This window comes from Castor canadensis, chromosome 4, assembly GCF_047511655.1.
Source record: "Castor canadensis chromosome 4, mCasCan1.hap1v2, whole genome shotgun sequence".
Lineage (NCBI taxonomy): Eukaryota > Metazoa > Chordata > Mammalia > Rodentia > Castoridae > Castor > Castor canadensis.
Window position 1 is genome coordinate 5,021,288 of NC_133389.1, and position 25,230 is coordinate 5,046,517.

The window sequence follows — 25,230 nt, forward strand, 5'->3', positions numbered from 1 at the left end:
TGACCTGTGTGGGCAGCTAATGAAACTTAGTCCCCAGGTGGGCGGTGAGCAGAACAATAAGCTATCGAGGTGAGGTCTGCATCTTTTCTTATGAAAAGGGATTTGAATTTATAGCAGCTGCTATTATTCTATCCAGCTGGTGTGCTAACTCAAATTCCACCTCTACCAGGCCATAAAAGAATTTGAATCATTTTGGTAGTTTATTGTATTGTATAAGTATGGAAGCACTTTGGAAAGGTGATAAAAAGGCCATAAAATGTATTAAAATTCAAATGGCTTAGATGATTTTTCTGTTTATTCAAGTGCAATGCAAGATAGATTGAAGTCAAAGTTTTTTTTTTTTAACTAAACATTTCCTCTCAAATAAATGCCTGCTTTCATATATTTGAATTTAACCAATCATGGGCATTTATAAAATACTTAAGAAAACAAACAGTATATTCCAACGTGAATAGCATATGTTTCTCTTTTACCCTTTGTGTAGTACTACCGTGTGTGTGCATTTCTGTGTGTGTTTTTTTTCTTTCTCCTTTTATTTTATTGTTTTTACATTTACTTACACGTTAAACATTATTTGTACCACCTCTCCCTACCCACCTCAGTCCCCTGCTTCCAGGCAGAACCTATTCCTCCCTCCTCGTCTCCAGTTTTGTTGAAGAGAAAACATAAAAGATAATAAGAAAGACATAATATTTTTGATAGTTTGAGATAAGGATAGCTACACAGAGAGATTCCTAGTGTTGCTTCCATGCACAAGTGTATTACAACCCACATTGGTTCATCTCTGCCAGACCTCTTCACTACTTCTTGGTCCCCTTCCCATAGTGGCCTCTGCTAATTTAAGATTACTTTATTTTCTCCTCTACAATGAGCACATCAACCACATTCAAGTTTTAGGTTCCCTTTCCTTTCCCTATTTCTCCCATGCGTGTTCTCCCCTTATTGTGTGATGTGTGTGTTTTAAATCCGCTTACTCTTCATGGTTGGGCAAAGAATCAAAGTATGTTATCAGGACAAGATATATCTCTTTATATATGGGAATATAGTTCTCCACTTGGGAGAGGGTATTTTATTTTAGTTTATATTTTAATCTGGGTTATTTCTTTTTTGCTAGACCTGGCGTATTACTTAGCTTTTCTCGTTGCTGTGTCAGAATGCCTGACATAAACAAATTAAGAGAGGAAGGATTTGTTTTAGCTTGTGGTTTCAGAGGTGTCAGTCTATCATGGCAGAAGGGCGTGGTGGAGCAGAGCTGTTTGGCATGGCAACCAGGAAGCAGAGAGAGATTGGAACCAGGGACCAGGTATGACCTTTAAAGGCACACCCCAGTGGCCTACTCCAGCTAGGCCCCACCTCCTAAAGTTTCTACCACCCTCAAAAATCTCACCCTCTGGGGAGCAAGCATTCAACATATGAACATTTGGACGTTTCATATCCAAACCATTACACCTGGAGAGTGAGGGAGAAGATGGTAGGAAGTGTTAGTCTATCATGTTCAGATACTGAGGACTATTCATCTCTCTTGCTGTCTCTCTCTCTCACATAACTTTAATAAGTGTGCAAGCTGCTCAAAGGCAATAACTTAAGATACTGCTAGGAGGGGTTTAGTATGCATTTTATTGTATTTTTTTTGTGGACTTGGGATTTGAACTCAGGACTTCAAACTTGTTAGGCAGGAGCTCTACCACTTGAGCCACACCTCAGACCTTTTTGTTTCAGTTATTTTTCAGGTATGGTCTCATGTTTTTCTCCTCAGCTGGCCTCAGATCATGATCCTCCTACCTAGGGCCTGCAGCATAGCTGGGATGACAGCTTGTTTTGTTGAGATGGTGTTTTGCTAACTTTTTGCCCAGGCTGGCTTTGAACAGTGATCTTCCAGATTTCTACCTCCTGAATAGCTGGGATTACAAGTGTGAACCACTATGACCAGCTTAAAAGGTATTTTAATTCCAGTTTGTTGGAAGTTAGCTTTTTTCATGTGCATTTGTCCTTAGTTCATTTTAATTTGATCCCTCCTCATGTTCACTGGATTGGGAAGTGTGGTTGGTTCTGGGATACTCACAAGACCTCTTAAAAATTGAGACCCAGCCTATTACTAGGCATGGCTTTAAAATGTATCTGCTAGGAGGATGCCTACATTGCTTTGTGACTGCAGGTAGCTCAACAGCTTGGCAAGAGCTAGGGAGCAAGAGGGTCTTCCCACCTATGAACTTCCCCACTGGGAACTCACTAAGGGGCTCAAGCCTTCTGTAAACCTCAGATTATTCTCCTAATTCAATCTATGCATATATTCATTAAATATGCATAGAAAGCCAACTCCATGGAGTTCTGGATTCTCAATTCCTGTTCCTGATTGATTATCTAATTAATCCTAAGAGAGCAGTGAAGAGGAGAAATCGCTCTTCCTGTTTTCCAAGCTGAGCCTCCAGAGCTAGGAGTAAGCTAGGAATCTCAGGCTACAGAGGCGCCCTGAGAACACTCTCACTGCTTCCAAAGTCCCCATCCAGCCGGCCATCCATTAAGCAACATGGCCTTCAAAAAGGAGGGGTGAATTATGCAATACCTGACTCATTCCTGTTATTTAACAAAGGTTTTTAAGTTTTGAGGCAGTGGATAAATGAGTTCTCAAATATTGTGTCTAATTAGAAATAAAGGCTAAAAAATACCCAGATGGATTATTTTATGGACTTAGAAAGATAATCACTTTCTGCTACTAAGACATTGCTGCTGTTAAAATGTGGATTTTACTTAGTTTTTGTTAAACTCATTGTGAAAGAAAAGGGGTTAGCCTGATCCCTACTGAATTTTTTTCAATGGTGCCATAAAAGATGACAAGTAAATTGCAGGAGAACTTTTAAAATTAAAAAAAAAAATCAACCCAATACCCTCTGAAGACAAAATACAAAATTTCCTTTCTCTTTACTGTGATTCTAGAACATCAGTTGGGACAGTGGCTGAATATTTCTTTGTGCACATAAGTTGAAATTAACTAATGCCTCAGGCTGTTGAATCCCAAACCAAAACTTTACTTTGATAAAAGTGATTTTAGCTCGATAATGTTAAAAATGATACATGTCAATACTGTTCTAATAATGACTTCTTGCGATAGGGAGCTCAACTTGCCAAATATCTTGTAAATGAGCATGGTTGTGACCTACAGAAGGACTAATGGAAATCACAGGCATGTGTGTTATCTTCTGTCTGCTTTTAATCTTCACTTAGAATCTTATTTATTTATTTTGGTGGTACAGGGGTTGGAACTCAAGGCCTTGTGCTTGCTAGGACAGGGCTGGCCTGTCTTTGCCTTCCAAGTACCTGGGACTACAGGCACTTGGTCCAGCCTGCACTTAGGATCTTAAAATGCATCTGAAGAACTCTTACATTGTAGTCAAGATGTTTTTCCTTTTTCTTTTAAGCATTTAAAAATTACACAAGTAATTTCCATTGCAGAAAATTCAGATAAGTAAAAAAAATATATTAACTTATAATTTAATCCACCAATAAGAGAACATTTTTAGACATTTCATGCCTAATAGTTCTCTCTCCAATGAGTAATTCAGAAACAAAATTGGAGCTGGGTGCCAGTAGCTCACATCAAATTATAAAAGTTATAAATACTATTCTATATCCTATTCTTCTCAGTTATATGTCACAAACATCTTTCCATGTTAATAAACAGTTTATGTTCTTATTATGAATGAAAATATTATTACATAATTTTGTTCATAATTTACTCAACTAATTGTCAATTGCTGGACATTTAAGTTGTTTATAAGTTTTTCTTATTAGTGTAAGACATCCTCCCTCTTCTTATTTATTATTTAATAATTTTCTTTGGTTGAATTTCTAGAAGTGCAATTTTTGTCTCAAATGTTGTATGCTATGATATTCTTTATCTTTGCTAAAATGCTCTAAAAATCTCCTAATAATTTGTAGTCTGTACCTTTAAAAAATATTTTTGATAATATGAAAGATAGTGATTGTACTTTTTGGTTTTTGTTTGTGCATATGTGGCAGAGAGAGAGTGAGAGAGAGAGAGACAGACAGAGAGAGAGACACACACAGAAGACAGACAGAGAGACAGAGAGAGGGAGAGAGAGAGAAATTCGTCTTCTAGCCCCATTGCGTAAATGAGAGGGTGTGTGGATCAGTGATGAACAACTCAGATCAGCACTTGTTACTTTTTTTTGTGTGTGTGGCACTGGGGTTTGAACTCAGAGCCTCACGCTGGCTAGGCAGGCGCTCTACCACTTGAGCCACTCCACCAACAAGGTCAGCCCTTCTAATTTCTGACTTGTGAAATTACGACTGAAACAAAATGACTGGCTGTTTTAACTCCCTAAGTTTTGGGATAGTTTACACACAGAAATAGGTAACTGAAACAAAATTCTTTCTGATGGAAAAGCACTTCAACCACTGCCTGCTTAGCGTAGAAACATCAGTAACAAAATCACTAGTGTAATTTGCATAAGCATCCTTGCTTATGTGAAGCCTGTGACACCAGAACCTCTTTGTGATGCTATCCCTTGCTTCAAACACACAATCTTCATGCTACTATTTCATGTAGCATTTTCTTATTTGGTTGATGACATGAAAGAGGGAATTGTTGGAGTGCTTTCTCCTTCTTACTAATATTGTTTTGCTTTTTAAATTCAAAAGTAGCTAAGTATTAGCTAATTCATTTAAAAGCCTTCTAAAATATGCAAATTGTATCTTCCTCATTTAGGGTTTGATAATAATAGAACCAATTGAAAGAGAACTTTTGTTTTTATTCTGTTCTCATTGCATATACATATAATAAGGGAGAATGTCTGTTAGGAAAATTATTTTGCTCTGTCATGAAGTGAATATCATTATCGAAAAATGAGATATACAAAAAAACAGAGTGAGGAAATGTGGCCGTTTACCTGTCACCTCTAATTTTATTGCTTCTTCTAATCTGATTGATTATATTGTTAAATTATGTGGTATTACATTTTGCTTACAGATGACTTAGCAAAATAAATGGTAGGTAAATCTAGGTGACATTCCATTTAGGACTGTCTCATAAGTGACACTGAGTAAAAGAGTAAAGGCTGTGGGAACTTGGATCCTTCTGTGGACCTCAGTTTCTTGGATTGGCTCCTGATGTATGTAATTTAAATTTTTTTAGGTTGAGATATGCTGAATTTTCAGCAACACAAACTATATTGAAATTGGCTGCAATTGGAATGAAAAAATAGGTGAGTTGGAGCTTCTTACTAGAAAAAACCCACACTCTATTTACGGAAGTACTAGATACTGGTTGTTTATGCAGTTGTTCACTTAATCATCACAATTCAATATTGTAATTTTCAACATCCCTGTTTTACAAATGAAGAAACAGGTTCTAAGAGGGTAAGGAATTTACACAAAATTACACAGTGTAACAAACAGAAAGTCCAAACTTGGGACCCTGATTCTCTGTTTTCAGCAGTCCTCTCCTCCCGACTTCTCTTCAAGCCTCTTAGAGCAGGACTTCTTGCTCAGAATGGAAATGTCGTTCACACTGCACAGTGGGCTGGGGTCCAGCATGGCCAGTGATTCATCACTTGTCATCAACTGTGTGCAGGAGGGTAGATGGAGAACTTAGGTTAGATATTTCTGCTAGTAAAGACGCCATAGCTGCTAATGCATTGTGGACTTACATACAAACACCTAACTTGATGTGCTGGGTTAACTTGTTTGGCTTCCTGGCCCTTTTGACTTGTCTGAACTGAGAACGTGGCAACAGTTTGAGGACTGAGCTAACTGTAAGCCCAGGGTGTGACTTTCATCCCCAGCTACACATTAAATTCACTGGGAAATTTAGAAACAGGCTGAGTCTCAGCTCCAGAGATTCTGATAGGTGCTGTGTGTTGGACCCTGTCACTGGTGGTTTTTAAAATACCCACTTTCAAAAGGAATGTCATTAGTATGGATGAAGAGCTTTCTTTGCTTCCCTAAGGGAATATGTTCAATGAAGTGACTATATCTATGGTTGTACCCCAGGCTTTCTTCTCCATCTGATGAAAGATCTGTGTGCAATCACTTCCCTAGACTTTCTTGCTTTAGTGTGGTGATGGCATGTGTTGATGGCTTTCTTTCCGTTTGTAGGTCTCATTCAAGGCCACATCATTCTCAGTAATAAAGTCAGCGTGGGTCTCAGCCCTGTCACTGCCCTGGGGGAAACTGAATCTAATCCCATGCACGCCAGGCATTTGCATTTGCCCACAAGCTGCAGACAGGACGCTTGCTGTCAGCAATGGCCTTGGCCATGGCACATTCCTGGTGTGACTGCTGCGCTCATGCATTACATATCAGATGATCCTAGAGAGTTCCATTGTCCTTTTTAACCTAGAGTTAGTCACATAGAAAACAAAATCCAAGAAGGGCTACTGTCCTTTCTACAATCTGTGATTTTCTTTCCTGTCCAGGATGTGACTGTGTGCAGAGCACCAGCTCTGGACCTGAGACCATCCCACTCCTGACGTCACCCCTCCTCTCCTTCCTGCTGTGTGCCCGTTTGCTTGTCTCACACTGTCTCATGTTTCTATGAGCATCTTTTGATATGGCTTAGGAAAATAACATATCTTGAGCAACCCAGTCTACCAGATCTGTCAGAGGGAAGCCAGACAGAGATGCTTGATACCTTCTGTGGTGGATCCCTTTGGGTGTGGAGTCTGTGGTCCCCTTTATTAGAATAATGTTTTCAAATGAATAAAGCACTGAATCTACAAAGGAAACCAACTAACTATATTAAAATGCAGCTTAGTCTTAAAAAATAAATTTGTGATATAGTAACGTGCCTTATGAATAAATTAAATGATGACACCTGGTTGCACATCAATGACTAGGGTAATTAGTGATGAGTGCAGGAGAGATTTGCAAGCATTGTGACATAAAATGAAAATGGGCTTGATTTCTCTAGGTGACAAAGGCATTTTGTGGGCTGCTTGCATTCACAGTGGAAGGAAATGCTACCTCTAAGTCAGCATTGAGTGAAAGTAAAGACATAATTTTTTCCCCAACCTAAGGCTCCACCATGTTCTGTCCATAGTCTCCTTAGGTGTTTCCAAAACAAAGCTCCCTGGAATGCCAGTAAGTGCTAGGAATTAAAAGAACTCCACAATTAAAGTCACTTGGAGTACGCTCTGCTGAACAAAGTACACCAAGTTCCTTTCCTGCAGAGCTTTTAAGGTCCGTCAAATCTATTCCGAATCTCCAAGGGGATGTTTGAAAACCATGGTGCTGAGTAGCTATTAAAGAGTGAGCACATGGAGCCAGAACCAGTCTGGGGTGCTTTCCCAGTGATGCCCGGAGGAAGACAGCATCAATCTTGGAGTACTGCAGATTCCACACAGGAACATCACCTTGTGTGTCATCTTCCCGTGTGTGTGGTGGTGAGGGGGTACACAGGCATGTGCCTCTGGGAGAGTTTCCCAGCAATAAACATTGACACATTTCTGAAAGGTCCCAGAGCTGCTTCTTAGGGTGACCATGTTCATGGTTGATAACCAGGGACCCTGTAGCTGTCAAGCCTGCCTCTTAGGAGGAATTTAGAATTCTTGTGAGAGAGACATGAAACTGGCAGCACCCAACCCTGTCCCTGACTTCCTTCAGAGGCCTGTTTTCAATCAGGGCTCTGACTCTGCTCCCTCTTCTCAACATTTCTCTCAGACACAAGGGCACATCCTTCTCCTGAGGGGTGATGACAACTTTTATTCCTCTTCTCTCTGCAGATATGATATGTTTGCAGATATGATATTGTTTTACTTGCTGTCAGGGACACAAGGTTAAATAATCAATGCCATTGATTACACATATATGTCCTGCCAGGTTTCATGTTGAGAGTTTCTATCTATCCAGTGTCACTGGGATTATGCTCCAGATTCTGAGTGACAGTCTCCATGGAGGACACTGCAGCTGACTGCTGAGGTCTGGGGCTGGGGGTTTGGTGTGGGCAACATGGCTCTGAAATTGACAGCTGTATTTGGTTGGCAGTTGGAGGAAGAAGGGTTACTTGAAAATCTCCAATATTTCATGTATCCTCTATGAGGAGAGGGACAACTTGAAGCAGACTGGGCCATTTAAGGGGCATGGAATCTGGATGGCTTGACTCTGTGGGAAGACCAGCAGCCAGCATACACCATAATTCTCTTGGATATCCAAAGAAATCATTCAAGAGTGAAATGAAAACTCATCTCCTTGCAGGGTCTGAGCTGAGTGATGGGAAGTGGGAGGACAATAATTGGCTAATCACACATTTAAATGAATAAATTAGATTGCTGATACTCAGCAGCGATTTCATGCCATAATTGACAATAAATAGAAGTTTTGAAAGTCATCTTTCAATGTGCAGTTAGTCATAACATCCCAAATCCAGGAAGAGCCACTTCACTGCACACTCATCCAATGGCCTCTGGAGTGAACTACAAGTCCCAGAGGGTTAGAATAATTGATTCAACATCGACCTAGCAACCCTGAGTCCCTTCCCTCTAATGAAAAAGGCCATTGTGGTGTTCCCAGACAGGAGGAATGTCAGCTCATTGCAGGATAAACATTAAAATACAAACACAGAAGTGTAGAAGGCAGACCCCACTTTAAAAAACCAATGCTGCTGTTGTTCTGAGGGGATCACACCTTCATTGCCAAAATGCAATCTCCTCCCTACGGCACACCCACCAACTCTACAAGCTTAATGCTTTCACGCACTTCCAGATTGTTGGTCTCTACTTAGAGTTTTTCCTTTTTAAAGTTTGAAAAACTTGAATCAGAGAATATTTCTAGTAGTACAACTGCTATGGAAAACAATATAGAGGCTTCTTAGAAAACTAAAAATAGATCTGCCATATGATCCAGCAATACCACTCCTAGGGATATACCCAAAGGAATGTGAGTCAGGTTACTACAAAGACCCATACACACCCATGTTTATTGCAGCACTATCCACAATAGCCAGGGATACAGCCAAGATGTCTCACTACTGAAAAATGGATTAAGAAAATGTGGTACTTATACACAATGAAATTTTATTTAGCCACAAAGAAAAATAAAATTTTTGTCATTTGCAGATAAATGGATAGATCTAGAGAACATCATCTTAAGTGAAGTTAGTCAGGCTCAGAAAGCCCCAAATCACATGTTCTTCCTCATATGTGTGGATTATAGACTTAAAACAAACGCAGTAATATTATTGGACATGGGTCACACACTAAGAGGAGACCACGCATGGAGAGATAGGGAAAGGGAAGGAAACCTAAAACTTGAATGTGGTTGATGTGCTCCCTGTAGAGGAGCAAATACAGTAATCTTAAACTGACAGAGGCCACTATGGGAAGGGGACTAGGAAGTAGTGAAGCGATCTGGTAGACATGAGCCAATGTGGGTTGCAATACACAAGTGTATGCAATAACACTAGGAATCTCTCTGCAGAATTATCATACAGACAAAAATGCAATGTCTTTCTTATATCATAGCGAAAATGATATGTCTTTCTTATTTTCTCTTATGTTTTTTCTTCAACAAAATCAGAGAACAAAAGGATGGAACAGGTTTTGCCTGGGGCCGGGGCTGTGGGGAGAAAAGTGACCCAAATAATGTATACACATGTAAGTAAACGTAAAAATGATAAAATAAATTTTTAAAAATTTCTAAAGTGCATAAAAATATTTTCTTATCTATTGGCACGTCCCAAGTATGTAAACTAGATAAATTGGTATGTGTTTTATGTGGGAAAATTTCCTATAAGGATTCAGTTATGTTAATTTACTTCATGACATTAACCACTTTACTGTCTATATGTGTCCCAGCACACCATGTCACAAACCTTGCATCTAGACCACAAAACTTGTTTAGAAAAGCAGTTATCATATATGCATCAGAAAAGTGATTCAAATAATTATGTGGTTTTTGTTGAAATTGCTTATTTTCTAAAAAACTGACCAGTTCCTCAAAGTTGATTACTAATTTTATATTTATTTATTGAATTCTAATCCAGGCACTGTTTTAGGCATTTAGACACAGAAAGATGTTTAATGCAGTCCTGATTCTAAGAACAAAGCAAAGGAATAATTTCCTATGTCACCAAAGAAATATTTTAATCCAGATCACTAGGAATAAAAGATTAAAATGTAATATTAAATAACCTAGCTATCCCAAAGAGATTATCTGAAACAGGGAACAATAAAATTTTAGAGATTATTTTATAATTATATTTTTACCAAGGTAACAAAAATAAGCAAGAGTACTTATTGTCTACACTTCAATGTGTCCAATTATATAATGCATTTGAAAATATTAAATGCATATACAAATATACAGAACCATGGTAAAAAATTCGTGAAAATCACACTCTTAGAATTTGAACATAGGTACGGAGTTTTCTGTCTTTGTTTGTTGGACATTTGTATATGAGCTTCAATAAACTGAATTTAAGGTTTAGGCTTTAATCCAGGAAATTTATTACAAAGACTCTAGAGAAACAGCAAGTTGATAATTTAATGGAAAAACTTGGAGGATTCAATGAAAACTAAGCCTAAGCTATGTGCTGCCAGAGGTTTGTCTAAATTCTTCAAAGCTTATTCTAGCTCTAGGTATTTAAAAGTCAGCACTGTTTTGATTTAAAGGTTTAAACAGCTTAGTGTTTTCTAACAGAGATTTAAAGAATTGAGGAGGGTCAGTTAATCCTAGATGTGAATTCAGTGACAATGCCTGATTCAATTTTTAAAAAATCATAATAGTTGGTGGAAGTTGGAAAGCCTTTTATTTATGTCATCCACCTTGATGTTTAAATTAGTCTTCAAATGCTTTGTGAAGAGCAAAGGCAAAGCTGGGCAACTGGTCTACCTTGGCACCTCTGCTGTGTAAGACCACAATGTGCACATGGCTTTTGTGACCCAGCACTCAGCTAACATACGCACTTACATAGACTGCTGGGATAGATTCCTAACTAAGTTTCCTGAGTAAGTGTGGTGCAGTGACCTCTTAGACGGGCTCTGCTTCCAGTGGTCAGAAGCCATTCTGTTATGAGAGGGGACATGTGGAGCTCTGATGAGTGGAACAAAATTCAGTGAGAGTTGAGTCAGAATAGTGAAAATGAAATGCTTAAAGGCAGCACCAAGTTCCTTGGTATGGTAGGTAGAGTTTGAAATATCTAATCTCAGCATTTATTATTTAAGCTCCATGTCAGAAGAGGGCATCGTGGAGCTCCTGTGGTGTGATGGAAAGAATCTAAGACAGAGAGGTCTGGATAGCTGGGTCTGTCCCAGAAGAGAGCCTTAATGGGGTTCAGGAGAATAGTTGAGTGGATGCAGTGGGGGTCATGGCTTTAACTGCCTGCTTTCTCCATCAGCAGCCTTCTTTGGAACCACTAGTGGGCCCTGCTTTACCAATATACTTGGATTCTTGAGCAAAGCACTGCCCTTTTCAGCTTCAGAATCCTCACTACATACCATTGGAAATTCATGTGCCTCATTGACATATGTTGCCTAGGCTTGCACCAAGCCACTTACTGCAAGAGACTTGCTTTTAGTGACTATGAGACATATTCTGGGCATGTATGTTCATGAAGCCACACGTGTCTATATTTCCTTATATTCAACCTTGATTCTCTTCTGTTCTGACTGTACATCTTCTTTCTTGTTCTTTTATGGCACTCAAGTTTATTAACTAGAAGGAAAGTAAGAAAGACAATACAATAATTATATCTAACCCAACCAAAAAATCATTCTTTCTCAATTGTTTATTTCAAGCCAAAACATTTCTTGGATTCAAATATTTGAGGCAAAAATGACTCTACCTTCCAGCTGTAGGTGAACTCAGAAGGGCTGCAGGATTTCTTGTATCACGCTCTTCTGACTTGCCAGAGTGCTTTGGGAATGCTACTCATGCTGCAAAATACTCAAGACTTTCCCTTTTACAATGAGGGCAAAACTAGCCTGATCTATAAGGAAAAGAGGAAGGGCTCCATTGCTTAGTTATAAGTGAAGAGCTCTCCGAGTACCAGCTGGTCATGGCAATTTTAATAACAATAGTATCTTAATTGGAGTGTTTTCTCTGACATTGGTTTTCTTCTCCTTGACTCAGTAGGTCCATGTGTTGTGGAAGAGAAGGATGCTGCTGTGCTAAGCAGCACTTCATTTGTGTATTGCAGTAATGTGACCTGGGATCCTGCCACAACAGCATTTAGCATTGGCTGGAGGAAGACCATGCCTAGAGGTCACAGACCTGGGCTGTCATGAATCTTGCCACCATCATCAATTGTATTCTCCAATGGTCTTTTGGAGCAGTGTCTATATATACATGGACTTTGGGAGCCAGTGGGTAAGGATGGTATTAAAAGATTTGACAACCACTAAGACAGGGACGCGGGCATAGCCAGAGTGTAGGGTGAAGTCATGAGTTCTGGGTTGCGAGAAGGTGTTAGAATGGCTGGGGTGGTGGGAAGGTGGACTATGCAGACAGAACATTGGAGAAGGCTGGGAATTGGCTATTTGCCAGCCAGCATACATTCAAGTACTTCGGGATTTTAATAACTGATACAGTTGTCTCAATATAGGCTGCTGGCCCTGTAGAAAGACCAGTTTTGATCTTGATCAAAGTATTGGCTTTGGATAAATTATTTTCCCTCTTTGACTTCCAGCACTTCAACTGGAAAGTAGGAAACTTGGTAGTATATACTTTATCAAGTTGCCTTGAGGATTAAATGAGATACTGTATGAATAATCCTGAGCCTGGTACGAGGACAGCAGAAATTGTTCAATAAATGTTGCTGTTGTATTTTTATGGTTATATGTTTTATGTCTATTGTGATTGGTACTTATTGAGCCTTTTTGTGAGACAGATTCAGCATTGCTGTTTGGATATTATTTGTGCATGTATTTCTGCTTAAATTTTACAATAATCTTAAAAATATTGATATGAGAAAATGCAAAAGTGATGCTTTGATATACTATGTTATTATTGCCATAATTAAACAGTAATGGGATTACAAAATAAGAGTTTCTCAGATTCAGAGAAATCCTTGCAACTTAACAGTATCTTGATCACGTTTAAGTTGACAGGAGCATCTTGACTGGATCACAGAAGTGTCCAGGGCCTCTCTTCTTATCCTGCCGCTAGATAAGATCATTGAAAAAGATAAGCAAAATGCTTCAGATGGGGATGAATCTTATTTAATTGCCTTACTTTTAACAAAATGCCTTAGAACATTCAGGGCATACAATTAGGCAGAGGAATTTTATGAAATATTATGTAGTAGAATCATTTTGAGTATACAAAGGTGCTTACTAACAAAGAAATATTTTCCATTTTTTTGTTTTATAAATTTTACCTTTCACATTTTCACTTAAATTGCTATAAGCTATGTGAATGTATGCATGAATGCTGTGTGACTATGTTTGTTGAAGTGTATGGTCTTTTTTTTGTTAATAAACAGCCTCACTGAGATATAATTCACATACCATATAATTCATTTATTTAAAATGCATAGTCAATGATTCTTAGTATAGTAACAGAGTTGTACAATAATTGCTACAATCAAGTTTTGAACACTTTCATTACCCCAGAGTGTATTTAATTTTCCACACGTTTGTGAATTTTCTGCATTTCTTTTACTCATTTCTATTTTCCTTCCCGGGCAGTCATGTTGTAGGCCCTATGGTCTCTGATCAGAAGATTTACAAATTCCTTGTTTCCGGCATGAAAGCATCCAGGATCACTCTGCATATGTTCTCAGTTGATACAGCTGTTAATTTTTTCTTTTTGCAATTGAGAGGGTCAGAGAGAGAGAGAGGAAAAACATTCATTCTGAAATGCAATACAGAAAGTCATATATCCTAATCTTGGATTAGGATATATGAGTCCTAATCTTTTCCTATTTGTAGCCTGCCTCAGTCAGGGAACATAGTTTATGTTATTTCCATTCTTTACATTTTTTGAGGATGGCTTTGTGGTGATTATACAGTTTGCCTTGAAGAATGTTCTCTGTGCACTTAAGAGTTTGAATTCTATCATTGATAGCTGGAGGTTTCATAGATGTGTTAAATTGAGTTGGTTTACAGTGTTGTTCAAATATTCAGTTTCCTTGCAGGTCTTCTAGTTCAGCCCAGTTTTGTCAGGTTTCAGTTCATGTTTTTTAGGACTTCCTGTGGGATTCAATGGCACTTGACTGTGGTCTTGGTAGCACTCGTCTCCCACCCTAGAAGCAGAGGTTCCCCTCTTAATAAGCTGGGTGATAGCTCACACACAGACTGGCTGTTCTTATCTTTTTTTGTCTTATTTTATTTTTTTTCTTTTATTCATATGTGCATACAGTGTTTGGGTCATTTCTCCCCCTTTCCCTCACCCCCTAGGCTGTTCCTATTAAGACTGGTAAATTCTCTTGAATAAATATTTTTCTATTTGCTCTATTTACCTTGAGAAAAATGTCCAGAGATTTACATTTTCAAAGGTAATTTTCACTAATTGTAATTATTCTGTGGAGAAGAAGCTACATGGTCCTCCTTATGCCACTTTTCTGGAAGTTTCCTCCCTATACATGCTTTTCAATGATTAAAAAAAATAACACAATCCACGTTATGTCTACAATCTGGGTTCCTGGGGATGTGGAACACTAAGCTCAAGTGTTCTCTCTAGCCCCAAGATTTATTATTCCTAGAACAGGCATTATTCTCCTCATTGGATCGCATTACACGTAAAAAACAAAACAGAAAAACCCACCCCATGAGGTTGTGAGCCTTCAGAAATATCCTACTAGTTCTTCAGTAGGCACTAACAGAGGTTCTTACTGAAAATTCACCCAAGTGGGAGTTCTCACAGCCTATATTTAAGACACAAGTATATTTATGCCTGAGACAGGAACTTTATGACATAAATCTTGCTTTCCAGGAGTTCTGACAATTTAAGAGCCTAGTTCAACTGCCAAAGATAATTTAATGTGATCAAAACCAATCTGGAAAGGTAGGGAAAATATAAATGACGCAGATGCGACTCAGCTCACTGCTAAGGATTATGATTATACTTTACCCCAGTCATGTCTTGCATTTAAAAGTGAAATAGGAGGTTCAGGTAGGACTGAAAGCCTCCACTCAACCGCGCTGGTATAGGTGGTTGCCAGAGAGAGGGTTGCCATTCTGGGTTCTTGTCTCAGAAAGCTGAAGAATGAACTGCACAGATAACAAAAGAGGAGCATAGGGCAGTTTATTAAGGGAAAGAATGAAAGCTCCCTCGGGAATGAAGGGGTCCCCAGTGAGTTGCCAGAGAAGTGTTCAGATCTGAGGTTTAAATCCATTTTCTCTAGGGTGCTGCTCAATGTCTATGCTAATTAGGTAGAAAAGCAACGTCCTGATTGGTTGTGTCCTAATACTCAGCTGGACCTTATGCTGGTGTGTCCTGCTTTTCCCTCTTTTTATCTTTTAAGGTCACAGGTAGTCATAATTAAGGTTTCCAGGACCCTTTTATCTCAAAAGTTTCTAAATACTAGGAAAAATATTAAGTGAATGCTCTAAATTTACTTACTTTTCCATTTTAGTGAGTGACCCACAAACTGCCCAACTATAAAACAAATAAGCAAATGTGGAACTACTCATTGATTTCCTTGTGATAGAGAACTTCTTACCTGGAAAATTCTTTCTACTATCTATCTATCTATCTACCTATCATCTATTAACTAGGATCAACATTCCTGCTTTTCTGTAGTGACACTATTTCAAGTGCATTTTACTCTATCCTATAATTTTAAAAAGTAATTTCTTATTCCTTACAATGATATTATATAGCATTATCTAATTAACCATACACAAATATGATATGTAAGTATACATATAATTTATATACACATATATTTTGTATGCACTATATAATTGCATGGGTAAGAATAGATGGCTCTGGAGAACATTTTTAATAGAGTTTCTGCATCCTGATCTGACTTTTTGAGTGTGTGTGGACTCCATTCCCACGATAAGTGCCTCACACAATTTGCTGCCTAGCTTTTTTCTTTATTACTGCATCTGTGATGTATGTCATGTATTTTTTTTTTTGGTTACAGATCATTGTTACAAAATTGCTTCCCAAATAAGTGTCATGCGACCCCCCTTTGTCTGCGTGTATGTCTAAACATTTGAATACAAAGTAGTGGCCCTATTAAAAGTTAGCAACAAGATAGTCTCTATAAGGTATGATTTTGTCTATATGTGCTGCTACCTTGATCTACCACCTTTGAATACAATTGACCTTTGACTATATATCCTACAAAGTAATTAACCATTTTACATAGTATGTTGAGTGTTCTTCACTGGTTTTCACAATATTATCTACATTAAGGAAGGAGCTGGTCCCCTTTTTTCAAGATGGCATGTACTGAGCTTTAGAATATGATGTGTTTCAGATCCTTCTGAAATATATATGACATATGATACATATACTATCAGTTAACAGGTGTGCAATGCTTAGAATACTAAACCTTCCCTTCAACACTCATCAGCTATGCCCTAAATCCAAGTTTCAATGAATAACATACAGTACATACCTTTCTCTCCCTCCTTCCTTTTCTATTGTCCTTCATTATTTCCTATTCCTCTTCCCGTTTACTCAGGAAATATTCACTGAGTACCTAGTATGTACCTGGTACTGGGTGTACAGTAATATCAACAACAGATATAGTCCCTAAGCCTTTGAGGTTTATGGTTTAATGGAAAAGATAGACTAGCAGCCACACAAACATAGTACAAGTATAACTTCGACAAATGCCATCAGGGAAGGCACAAGATTTTGTGAGCCCTTATGGCAGCAATATTTTGCCAAGTCAGAAATGGCAGGACACAGTTCTCTCTGTGGGGCAATGATTGAAGCCAGGAAACAGAGCATGAGTTAACATTTGACAGACAAACGTACATGAAGAAAGAGCCCCCAGAAGAAGAACTGCATATGCAGTTGCCTCAGACATCATTACTGAGTCTGCATAAATGTCAGGAACTGAGAGATGCTTTAGTGCATGCAGAGAACAAGGGAAGTGATGTGAGGGGAGGCTCAAGAGGAGGAGGTAGGTCAGTTGAGAAGGGGGTGTAAAGGCCGTGTTAAGGTTTGTCTTTATCTGATATGTCATGGGTTTGGAGTGGCACAACCGCATTTTCATTTTGCAGAGATCATGCTTTCTTTCTGATTTGGACAGAAGGAAAGATTGGGTCTGGGCAGATCAGTTAAAGACTGTCGTGTATGAACATTTTGAGTTTGATGCATGCCTGAGGCATTCTCCAAAGTATGTTAATTAGGGATGCAGTGGGCTTTGGATCCTCTTCCTATTATTTATGTCTTCATCTTATTTATGTCTGCCTTAAGACATGATATCCTGAAATATAGCACCATGGTATATTTTGAGAGGTTGAGAGAACTGCAGAAGCAAGAAGTCACTAAAGTCTTCCCTCATTTTTCTGTTCAGGTCTAGTCACAAAGGAGGTATCTGGTTTATTTCCTCCAAGGCATGTCATAAAACCCTCAGGTGACAGGTGGCTTGCGCCATTCCTAGAATGTGAGCAGACAGGACTTGCCACTCACCCCTAGTTCATACCATTATATTTTACCCCTTTTGACCAATCAGACTTCTACCGTTTGTCCTTGATCCAACCTAGAGATAAAGTAGAGTGTTCCCAGGACCTTTGGCTCTTTACTTCTTGAGACTTGTGTCATGTTAAACTTTACCTAAATAAATTTGTCATGCTTTTCTCTCATTCATCTGTCTTCTGTTGTACAGTGTCATCCACAATCCTTGTGATGAGTGAGGAAAAGATGTGACTTTTCTCCCCTACATCTCTGAAGTACCAAAACATAGGGAGACTCGGATTGCCATGTGTAGCTGCTTAACGCGACTGTGTATATCACCAAAGTTTCACAAAAGCTGATTATTTTATAAGTACAAAGCCTATATACAGGCAACAAGCTCATTATACAACTGAGGTCTTTTTCTCAGAGAATTTGAGGGAAAAGGTCATTTGATTAATGCTTTGTAAATCAGTATCAACGTTATATGATTATCATGTTAAACTCATTCATTCAATGTTACTTCATTTTGGACTTGTGTTCATAGTCATGATAACTCAAGCTAAGCCTCTCTCCACTTGGGCCATTTAATAAGAACAAAACTACTGGCTAAATGTCATCTTCTTTTAATCTCAATTCTTGGCTTTTTAGTTGTCCTCAGCAGTCCACAACATGCCATTTGGCTTCTAGAGACTTAGTTTATTAAACTGTGAGGATGGTGTAGAGTCTGAAGACGAAAATTACAAATGACTCAGGAATGTGTGCTGTGTGTATCACAAAGTTTCTCAAAAATGCTACCTGTACTTACAGTGGATGAAAGATTGAAATACCTTCCTTGGGTGAATGAGGTAATGCAGTACATCACAGATGATCGTATGGAAACATTTACTCAAATGGCATGCTTCAAGTAAAAAAAAAACACAAAAAACAAACAAACAAAAAAAACCACCCTGAAAATGAAGACTGTAATTTTCACTACAATAAATCTAAAATGAAAGAATATTCTTTTATATTAATAAATTCCCTGGGTAGGCAGAACTTTACCTTTCCAAAGTCAATGTGTCATGACAGAATCATTATATTTAGAGATTTTTCATGGATTTTTTTGGCTTTGCTTAAGTTACATGATAGTTTTAAAGACCATTGTGAAAACACTTATAAGGGTTGAGATGATGTGAAGAAATGGATTTGGGGTAGGAATTTTCTCAGCTATAGAATCTGTTATAGTTGGAAGACTCCTGCTTATGATGGCATCCAGCAATCATAGCAATAAATATATTTTACCTACTGTAGTTACATCCCAAATACTCCATTTTGCCTCCAACTATAAGCCAAATTATTCTGTGATTTCTAACTGTGGAGTATTAGTAACATATGAAATGTAATTAAAATCTGCTATAAGAAGGGAAGGTGGCACTAAGTAGTCAGAAAGGTTGATTCTTTCAGTAAGGACGGACACCTATTAGCCATAGTGCTTAGAAGAGGGTCATGAACAAGCATAATTCTTACTTTCAAGCAGTTTATATTCTGGTGGGAGAGACTGGCCATTAAAACAGCAGTCACATACTATACATAATAAATGTGAACCTTTGTTAAAACATATAGCACGTAAGAGGTGTACCTACAGGGACAGCTTTCCTGGGGGGGAGTGACTTCTAAGCTGAGTAAGAATTGGTCAGTCGCAGGAGGAGAGGAGACTGAGGAGTGTTAAGTGTTATTCCAACAGAGGCAATAGCGTGTGCAAACCCCTGTAGCATGGTGATCTCTGAGAAGTGATAAATACTAACTGTAGCACACATAACAAAGGGCTGATGGTGGAAGCATCAGGCTTTAAGACCTCTTAGTGGCACCAAGTCCAAAAAGTCATGTTTGACTCTTGACTTAGATGAGACAACACAACCTAGCACTCAAGATTTCAGCAGATTTTTATGGTGTTAAGAAGCTTCTGGATTGTAAAGATTGAGAAGTCCTTATAGACATTATTTTAAAGGAGGAAAAATAATTTGATGTATTTTTTCTTTCTTGTTCCCTATTATCTGCTGTTCATAGTTATGATTCCTTCAACTTTCTATGTCTGCTATATCTACCTGGGGACAACTGGCACTGCCAAGGGGGTGAAGCAGACTGTTGGCATCACACTGAGGCCTGAATATTGGTCACTTGACTTGTCAACAGAGGATCCCTGGTGGAGGAGCAGGGCTTTCATTGTGGATCAGCACATCTGCCTGAGAGACCACAGGAAGAATTCTTAGAGGTTGTGCTGGAGAAGACAGGGGCTGTGTAAGGCAGAAATGCCTGGTTGTTAGGGAAGGTCAATCAAAGCTGACCATGGTACTGACTTCATTCATAGTCTTGTACTTGGGCTCTCATCCTGGCTGTAAGCCGTCTTGTCTTCATTCTAGTCCAGGAACCATCACATTGGTCAAGTCAGTGATGCTTTTAACTAAATGATAGTCTCTCTCTATTCAGTTCTTCCTTTGACTGTGCTCACTTTTTTTTCACTCTGACTGAATTTTTTACTGCAATTTCAGCTCCAGAAGCTGCATTGTCCTGCTCCATTCTCTAGTGAATGGCTTCAGATTTCTTTTTGAGTCAAAAAGGAACTGTGTTATTTTGAGAACAAATTTAAATGAGCATCTGGAAAAAACTTTCTGCCAATTTGATTGCTAGGGGCCAAAAGTCAACTCTTCTGTCCTCATAGTAATGGATGCTGAGATAGGTCATTTTTGCAACCTGTTGTCCTCTGGGGATGCAACTTATAAAATGTCATTTGCAACCAGTGTATCTAAGGTTTTAGGCTGAAGATATCCAGAACTGTCAGTTCAAACCTTAAAAAAAAAGAAATCTTAAATTATTTAAATTTCTATATAATTTGACAAATGGCTTCTTTTTCAATTACCAATGAAAATCAAGAGGCAGTTCCAGGTAAATGTTGACTCCTGTAAGTCATGAAAAGTAGATGTGATGGGTGGAACTGAGCAAAAATAAACAGTCTGCTAACATTCCTGATTTTTCTGTCCTTTTACAAATAGATAACTTAGAAGTGTTTTAGTAGCAATGATCAGCCAAATGTTAGTCTTTCTAGAAATGCTGAGAATTTGTGGCTGTAAGTTAGAAATTATCTTCAGTACAAAAGGTGACAAATAAAATGGGTACAGGTTTGAGTTATGTCACATAAGGAGTAACTCTGTCATATTTGGGAATTAAAATGGATTTTTGGAACCTAAACAAATGTGAGTGACAATAATGTGGTCTACAGAATTTACCTTTTTCCTCCACTTGGGTAAATCATAGAGTTTTTCATTTTCTGTTCTTTCTCTTTTAAAGTGTTCCTTATTAGTCTAACATTTATTTGCTACTTTCATGGGACTCTGTGTTTTTGCTCTGAATTCTCTATCCATCTCTGTTTGTGGAATACAATAGTGTAAGTCTATAGTACCCACATGAAAAGTATACAGTTTTCTGAAGGATGAAAAAAGTTTTTATAAAGATCAAATCTAATTATAACCCTGGATGGAAGTATTTCATAACATAAAACCATAAATCATCTAAAATTTATATATCATGGATACTTAAATTATAATTAGGACTACATTTTTAATGGATTAAAAACTCCCTAGAGAAGATAAGTATTTGAAAATAAATAATAAATAATGCCAGATACTAAAACATAACACTCAGTTCCCAAAAGAATAAAAGTTACAGAGAGCCATAACTAGGCAACGTATATGGGCATTCAATATAGGCAAAGGTTAGCATTTCAATTTAGTCACAAAATATTTCCTTAATAAATGCTGCAAGCACAAGTAGAGAGTTACAGAAAGAAAATAAAACTGGATCTCACTTCATGCACAACAACAAATTTTTAAATGAGTTAAAATACTTTGATCAAAAGATGATTCAGATACCTGAGGACTTCTTTCTAAGAAAAATAAGAAATCCAGAGCTATAAAAGAAAATATCACATAAACAATGTAAATAGACAAATGATGGCTAAGGAAAACATTTGCAAAACATGTTCTAGCTTTTCATTAAAACACAACGTCCAGTTGGGGGAAAAAGAATACAAATAAAATCACCATATATAATGTAATCACGCGTGTGTGCCTACGTGTACACATGTGTCCGTGTGCATTTAGAGAGATGTATAAAGTATGTTCACCAAATGTCAATTGTGGTTCTTTTAAGATAGATATTTTAGGTGAGTTGCTCACCTAAGGTGATAGTGATATTTTAGGTGAGTTGCTCAAAAATTTTATGATTATCTTCAAGGGATAGTAATGCAGTTCAGTGGTACAACACTTGCCTAGCATGGACAAGGCCCTGAGTTTAATCCCTACTGCAATAAATAAGTAAAACAAGCAAGAAAGCAAACAAGAAAAAAGAAAGACAAAGACTGCATGTTTTCTCTCATATGTGGGCGATAGACCCCAAAAATAAACATATATACAAAACAAGCATATACAAGCTCATATATAGAACGTGTTCATAACAGTGGAACTACTCTAGGGAACTTGGGGAAAGGGGGAAAGGAAAAGAGAATGACAGAGCATCAGAAATACCATGAAGCATAATAGCTGTGAAGGAAAGCTGTGTATTGAAAGCTGTTGAAAAATGGGAGGTGGGAGGTAAAGAGGTGTGGGAGAGCAATGAAAGGGGTTGAGCAGACCAAAGGAAAGTATATCTGCAGTCGGGATACACAGAGAAACCCCTTTGAACATTGACCTCAATATTAATAATGAAAAATAGGACTGTAAAATAGGTACAGTGTGTGTGTTGGGGGGGTACTTGAGGGAGGGGGAGGGAGAACGAGGAGATTAAGGTGAGCACATATAGTTGATGGACTTCTTATATGAAATAGAACCAAGAAGCCTCTTGCAATTGCTCTAAGTGGGGCAGGGAGGGGGTTGAGGGAGGAGAGAGGATGGGGGTGATCTAACCAATGTACAATATAAGCATAATTGGAATTGTCACTATGAATCCCCCCTTGTACAATGAATATACCTAATAAAAATTATAATTAAAAAAAGAGAGCTATAAAGAAAGAAAGGCAAAAAGGCAAATTTTAGTTGGGGATTGTAGACATGCCTCCCACACTTGGAAGCCTGAAGCAAGAGGATTAGAAGATCAAGGCCAACCTGAGCTACATAACAAGTTCCAGGACAACTTGGGCTAACTACTGAGACCCCTTCTCAAAGTAAATTATAATAATTATTTTCAAATTACATATCCAGCAATAAGTTTTTTCATCTTGTGAAAAAAAAGAATCTACATCTTTCTGGGAAGAGAATTGGGCATTAGACCATAGAGACCACTGATATTTGCAGGAAACCATCTCTGGTTAAAAAAAAATAACCTGTCACCCCTGAAAATGCTTTTCTGCTGAATCCTGTTATCAATAGAGAGCTGATGTTCAGATAGAAGCCCCGGGACAGGAAGCATGATAAAACTGGCAATGCCTGGTTTGCGGGGCTTTGACAATTCAGATTTGTATCTTTTATTCTCCCCTTGCTGATAGCAACAGCATGTACTCCCCCGGTGATGCTGTGGATTTCCTGGGGCATCTAGCTTGCAAGCTCATGCATCATAGGACAAAAGGACAAATTGCAGGAATGGCATCAAAGGTATTTTGTCATTCAGGTTTTGGGCGTTGAAAGGTCCCTCCAGGAACCAATAACCACTAAGAACGAAAATGGTATATGTGTCCTTTCCTTGCATTAGTCAAAAATATGACAGCATCATCACTTTGCACTATTTTGGGTTATTAGTCTGGAGAAGACCCTTGGTTCACAGATTTCTTGTCCTGGATATAAGTTGACTTCCATATCTAAGGTCTTCATTGAAAGTTTGACCATCAGGTCTGAAGAGGATACTCACTGGGGTGCTGGAGGTCACATGAAAGTCAGCAAAGGATGCTTGTTTGAAACGCTCAGTAGTCACGGGACAAACAGAGCTCAGGGGACCTGATTTTAAACAAATCAGTGCCAACAATTTGGATTTTTCAAATCAAATCTTTGTAACCACATACAAGTTTAGATGCTGTTTTCTTCCCTTGTGTACCAAGGGACTCTTAGAAATTGAATGAGTCTCTCAATTCAAATTTGGTAAGAGGGTGCTGTTTATCTGACATGGTCCAGGCTCCAAAGCCCTTATTGTTAAAGTTAGTCTGTGCCCCCAAAGTTCTCCGAAAGGCCTAAAATAGAGCCCAAGGGAAATAATTTAACTAGGGACATTGTAAAGATGATAAAAAAAAAGACAAAAATTGAGGGAAACCATAGTTAGAGAGGCAGATACTCTAACTACTTAGTTAACCTAGGCATAATTTTAGGTGTACTTGTGTGTGGTGTGTGTGTGTGTGTGTGTGTGTGTGTGTGTGTGAGAGAGAGAGAGAGAGAGAGAGAGAGAGAGAGAGAGAGAGAGTTTCATCTCTTAGAAAATAACTGAATATGGTAGAAATATTTTGAAAAAAAAAAAGAAAATACCTGGCATATGGTAGGTACTCAGAAGAGGTTTGAACTGTTATGGGACTCTGATGATAACTTCAAAGTCCTCCCAGCTATGAAACTAGTAAAATCATATCCATCTTAGCCCATGACTGCTGTGTTTCCTTCATCATCTCACCTCCATGTTGTCTACTTACTTTGTCCAGAGCAATTATATTCCTAAGTAATCGCTCATTTATAGCAGCATATCAAATACCAGTTGGTCTATAACTACTTATTCCAAGAACAGTGTGTCTCCAGCTGTGTAGCATCTCAACCATCCTGACCCCAGAGCCCATTCATCAACTCTGAGAAAGGTGTCTGCTGTGCCTTTTATCCCAATGACGACATGGCACAGAAGTCTCTGTGACCCTTGACACCCTCCAGACCCCAGTATTAAACACCTCTTTAGACACTGGCACTCACAATTTTGTGCCAAGTCTTAAGTCAATGATATTAGACTCAGATTTAGAAGGAATTTCCACTGCACAGTAATCATCATGTTTTGACCTGATTGTATAGGTACTTTCTTTTCCTGCTTCTTGATTGTAAAATCCTTAGTTGTTTCTGTTCCAGCTCTCAGGATAGTGGTTGGGCCATATTACTGGGCTGTGAGCCTTGGTCATGGTGGGTCTTCTGTTGAAAGACTTGTGCTATCATTTCCTTGAATAAGAGGAACCACACCAAGAAGCTTGTTTGTATTTCCTGTTCATTAGTTAAAACATCAGATTCTGAGTGTTGAACTAAAAACTCATTTAGAAAACTAGATTTTCTATATTGGTGTTCAGCTCCCAAAGTAAAAGATAATTTTGAAAAAAGTCTTTGGTTTCAATAGTAACAGGATTATTCACAATAGCCAAGTTATGGAAACAGCCAAGATGCCCCACTACTGACGAATGGATCAAGAAAATGTGGTATCTATACACAATGGAATTTTATGCAGCCATGAAGAAGAATGAAATGTTATCATTCGCTGGTAAATGGATGGAATTGGAGAACATCATTCTGAGTGAGGTTAGCCTGGCCCAAAAGACCAAAAATCATATCTTCTCCCTCATATGCGGACATTAGATCAAGGGCAAACATTAACAAAGGGATTGGACTTTGAGCACATGATAAAAGCGAGAGCACACAAGGGAGGGGTGAGGATAGGTAAGACACCTAAAAAATTAGTTAGAATTTGTTGCCCTTAACGCAGAGAAACTAAAGCAGATAC

The 25,230-nt window shown here is 38.3% G+C and overlaps 1 long non-coding RNA gene across 1 annotated transcript in view; it reads left to right on the forward strand.

Moving 5' to 3' along the window:
* The window catches only part of LOC141422444 (uncharacterized), a 98,253-nt gene extending 80,085 nt beyond the window's left edge, over positions 1-18,168 (forward strand). Inside the window, exons 4-5 of the long non-coding RNA XR_012446978.1 lie at positions 12,152-12,321; positions 17,747-18,168. This is a non-coding gene — a long non-coding RNA (uncharacterized lncRNA). The remainder of the gene's footprint in view (positions 1-12,151; positions 12,322-17,746) is intronic.
* Positions 18,169-25,230: the final 7,062 nt, after the last annotated feature.